Source organism: Vidua chalybeata, chromosome 3, assembly GCF_026979565.1.
Source record: "Vidua chalybeata isolate OUT-0048 chromosome 3, bVidCha1 merged haplotype, whole genome shotgun sequence".
Classification (NCBI taxonomy): Eukaryota; Metazoa; Chordata; class Aves; order Passeriformes; family Viduidae; genus Vidua; species Vidua chalybeata.
In genome coordinates, this window is record NC_071532.1 from 111,163,667 (window position 1) to 111,168,286 (window position 4,620).

Here is a 4,620-nt window from a genome sequence, read left to right on the forward strand (position 1 = left end):
AATTACAGTAGCGTAGCCATGAAACCAGCAGTGCTGGGGGTGAGGGGGGTGGGGGGGGAGAGAAAGCGAAGCCTCGGCCAAAATTGGTACTTTTTTTTTTTTTTTTAATACCTTTTTTTTTTTTTTCCCTCTCCCCCTGCAAAGCTGCACCCAGCTCTGCAGCATCCTTTCTCCGCAGCGGGGTTTGGGGGGGCCAGGGCAGGGGGTTCCCCCCCGCAGCCCCCCCAAAGCGGGTGGAGGGTGCGGGGGGCTGCGGGGGGAGCTGGGCAGGGCTGGAGGCTCTTTCCCCGCGGGTCGCTCCTTGTTTTAAAAGGCAGCATTTCTGCGGACAACACCCGGAGCATCTCTGCGGGAGCGGGGCTGGGGGCGAGGGCTGCAGCCGCCTTGTTTGCGGCGCACGGAGTCAGCAGCTGGGATTTTTTTTTTTTTTTTTTTTTTTTTTTTTTTTTTTTTTTTTTTTTGGCTGAATAATCCTTTACGGGGAGGGGGTGTGCGGGAAAAAAAAAAAAGGGGGGGGGCTGGGGGAGGAGGGAGGGAAAGTGAATCAACATCACCGAAGGAGGACAGCGAGCAAGATTAGGGCTGGCTAATGATAAATGAGAAGGCGCCGCTGACAGCTCCGCGCTCCGCGCAGCGCCCGCCCGGCTGCTCCGCGCTCCCTCCACACCCTCCGGCCGCCCGCTCCGCTCCCGCCGCCGGCCTGGCTCCAACCCGCCCTTCCCTTTTCTTTTCTATATATATTTTTTTATTTATATATATAATTTTCACCCCCCCTTCGCATAGCGCGGGGGGGGGGGGGGGCGCACATCCCACCCCCTGCCTCCCCGAGCATCCTCCGCGGGATTACGCGCCTGGCCGCGCACCGCACCGGCTGCAGGACGGAGGGACCACGGCGGGGCTGCCGCAGGGGGTATTTCCTTCGCTCCTCTTCTTGGGGGGGCGGGTTTGGGTTGGGGTCGGGCCGGGAAAGAGGGGTTGGATAGACAGGACACCCCTCAGCACCCCACGGGGGAGGGGGGATGCAGTGGGGGCTGCGCTCCCACCCGTTCCCCCCCGCGCCCTTTCTTCCCCCCTGGAGGGCTGGGGCGGTGGGGGGGATGAAGGATGAAGCCAGGGCGGTTTATCCGTGGGCTCTGCCCGCCCCCCCCTCATCGTACCCGGGTGACCTTTCAAATCAAAGCCCGGCTCGTACCTACCAAGGTGCATTGGGCAGCAAGGGCTGGGGGGTGCTGGGGACTGGGGGGGGGGGGGGGGGGGTGATGCACCCGGGCTCTCCCCCTCCCTCTGCCTTTCCCCCTCCCTCCCTCCTCCCTCCTCCCTCCCTCGCTGCTCCCTCCCTCTCTCTCTCTCTGCTGCATTTTGCATGAGCTATCTAGGTCATTAGCATTTTAGCGTATGCAAGACTTGACAAAGCTGATGAGAAGCCAGATGGGCCCCTCTCCTCTTTTTTTTGCACCACTTGGGATCTGAGCGAAAGGATTGACTGCAGCAGGCGAACGGGGGAAGGTTTATTGCGCTCCTCCAGACCCCCCCCGCTTATAGCAGCGCGGCGGGGCTCGGGGCAGGCGGCAGAGAGCGGGCAGCGTCGGGCAGAGACGGAGGGCAGGTAACGGGGCCCCCCCGCCGCCCCCCACCCCACAGCCCGGGGCTCCTTTGATTTGATAGAGGGGTTTTTGGGTGGGGGGGGGTGTTAGGTTGGGTTTTGTCCCCCCCCCCCCCCCCGCCCATGGGGAAGGGCGCGCCGAGCCTCCGCGGGGCGCGGAGAACAAAGGCTGGGCTCCGCGGGGTCCCTCTCCCCCCTCCCTTCCTTCCCCCCTCCCTTTTTCTTCTTTTCTTTTCCCATTTCCCCTTCTCCTTCTCTATATTTTCTTCCTCCCGAGGAAAGGCCCCTCTCTCCGTGTTCACAGCGGACCTTGATTTAAATGTCCATACAATTAAGGCACGCGGTGAATGCCAAGAACGAGGCTGACCAGCATCGAGGCCGGAGGCGGCTCCGCGGCTCTCCGCACCCGCGGAACCCCCCGCACGCCCTGACATTCCCCCCCACATCCCCCGAGCTCGGCCGCGGGGCGCGCAGGCAGCGCTGCGCACCGGCGCAGGTGGCACCGCAGCGCGGGGAGGGGGCGGAGAGGGATGCATGCGATGGGATGCGACGGGATGCGCTGGGATGGGATGGGGGCGCACGGCAGCCTTTGGGGGGGCTCTCCGGGATGAAGGAGAGGGGGTCCTTGAGAGCACAGGCGCCCGGGGTGTGAAATCCGGAGCTGTCACTCGGGGGTGCCCCGCGGGTGGGCCCCGGGGGGACGCGGCTGCTGTCCCCCGGGGAGTCGCGGCTGCTGCCCCCGGGGCTGCTCCGCTGCCGCCGCTTTGTGTTTTGCCTTTTCTCTCGCCTTTTCTCCACAGAGCGATGGGGTTTTTCCCTGCTAAAAAGCAAGGGCAGGTCTTGGGGTCACCGGGGCTCACGCTGCTCCCCCGGCGGAGGAGGGTGGGGGGGGATGCTGGGGCAAAGCCGCTTTTTTCCTTTATTTTTTAAAGCTTTATTATGATTTTTTTTTCCGGTGGCTGTTTGTGTGTTTTTTTCCCTCCGCCCTCCCTCTCCTTTTAATCCTTATAATTTAAATCAAAAGTGCCGGGTAGAAGAAGGGGGGGAGCGCTGTGTCTGCAGGGCGAGGCCGGGCGTAAATCTCTCGGAGGGATAAACATGTCATTTGTTCCCTTTGTATGGTAATGCTGTCCCCCCCCCCCAGCTGCCCCCCCACCCCCCAGCAGCTGCCCCAGCCATACATCCTCCCTACAAAAGATCCCAATTACCCATCGGCTGCCTCATTATACTCCTTACACAGCCCCGGCGAGAGGCGTGTGTGTGCGAGGAGCCGAAGGGAGGGGGGGGGAAGAATGAAGTGGGGGAGAAACAGCACCTGAATTATTCAGAAAATAAAATAAAATTCAAAAATCTGGAGGCGGCAGGAGGGAGGGATGCTGCGACCCCGCAGGGATGCAGCGACCCCGCGGCCTAATACGGAGCAGGTGCCCCCCAGAGCCTCCTGCAGCACAGGGGCTGCTCCCCCACCCCCGACACGCCATTGGTTTATTTTTCCCCTCCTTTTTCACGCTTTTATTTTTATTTCGGTGTTGTTTTTTTTTTTTTTTCCCCTCCACCCTTGTAGCCATCACCACCGCTCTGCCCTGCTCCCTGCTGGGGCCCTTCACCTCCTTACCCTTCTCCCATCCCTCTCCTCCCCTCCCTTCTCTTTGCAGCTGGAGGCCACCCCGCATCCCTTCATCCCGGCCCATCCCAGTGCTCCCAGCAGGTGCCTGTCACTGGGGAAGGACAGGCCTTACTGCAGGGGACAGTCCCCCACCCCTCAGGGCATCTGCAGAGCTGTCCCAAATTTGGGGGGCCCTTGGTGACAGCGCGGGGGGTCCCATCTCTCTTTGCAGCTCCGTGCACAGAGCCTCACCTCTGGAATGGTGCCCTTGGGAACACTGACAGCGGCTCGGGGTCCCTGGGACGCATCTTTGCACCCGCCGAGGGGTTCTGCAGGTATTTCGGGACATCCCTCCCTGGGCTCGCATCCCGGCCGGTGCGGATGCCGCAAGGAGCCCGTCGGGTCGTGCCAATAAAGCTCTTTCCTTGCGGGTTCCTGCATCCTCTCCTTTGTTCCTGGAGGTTTCTCGCCCGTCTCTTTACGGCGGCGGAGGCAGGACCCCCCCTGAAGGACCCGCACTCAGCACCAGGTGGGGGATGAATGCTAAAATCCGCCCCAAAATAAAAACCTCAGCCTTGCAATTCGGCAGCCCACGGTCGCCTGCTCAATCCTGGGCGGGCACCACTGCATCCTGGACCTCCAGGAGAGTCTGAACTGCCAGAGGGCTCCTGTGTAGTGAATAAAAGGGGGGAAAAGAAAGAGATTTGGGGTGCCTTCTCTTTGGGATTGCCCCCATCCCAGCAGGGCAGATCCCTGCTATGCCGCACTACGTGCCGAGCGTCCCTCTGCGGCACTGCCGGCCCCACAGCACCCAGCCCTCACAAACAGGATGGATTTTCTTTTAAAGCTGCGGCATGGGAGAGGAAAACAAGACCTAAATAACCCTAAATAAATACACAACCTGTTTTCTGTCTTGAGAAATGGCCGGGATGAAGAGACGCCATCACTGTGCATCTGAAGGCCTGGGACCCCCCGGAGGGGCCCGGCTGCCTCCCTCGGGCTCAGCCCAGAGGGATGGAGAGGAGGGGGCAGGAGGCTCTTATTAATACTAATCCCAAGAAATATTGCTGTGCCCTGAATAAATCAGGCCGGGGGTTCCTCCAGGACCTTTGCCCCCTTGAGATGAGCTGCAGTGTGGCCCCTCCTCTTCGGGGTGGACACTTTGGGAAGGGAATTGGCGCGGGGGGGGGGGGGGGGGGGTGGACAGATGCGTTTGATTTTTTCGCTGAGGGATGGAGGAGGAGGTGGCACGGTTTTATTCCAAGCACGTCAGCTCCCCCCTCCCTCCCTGTCCCCTCCTTCCTCCCTCCACCCGCAGTCCGATGTAAACATAACGGCAGGGACCTGCCAGGCTCCATCCCCACTTGGATTATGGGGGGAATTAAGCAGCTTTGATTAACACAGCAATGCC

General features: G+C 61.1%; 1 long non-coding RNA gene across 2 annotated transcripts; it reads left to right on the forward strand.

Annotated features, from left to right (window-relative positions):
• Positions 1–535: 535 nt before the first annotated feature.
• LOC128785730 (uncharacterized) lies at positions 536–3,649 on the forward strand. 2 transcript variants are annotated; one of them, XR_008430003.1, is made up of 2 exons: positions 536–910; positions 3,442–3,649. It is a non-coding gene; the product is annotated as an uncharacterized LOC128785730 (long non-coding RNA). The 2 variants fall into 2 exon arrangements; XR_008430004.1 differs by lacking the exon at positions 536–910 and adding an exon at positions 929–1,606.
• The last annotated feature ends 971 nt before the right edge of the window (positions 3,650–4,620 follow it).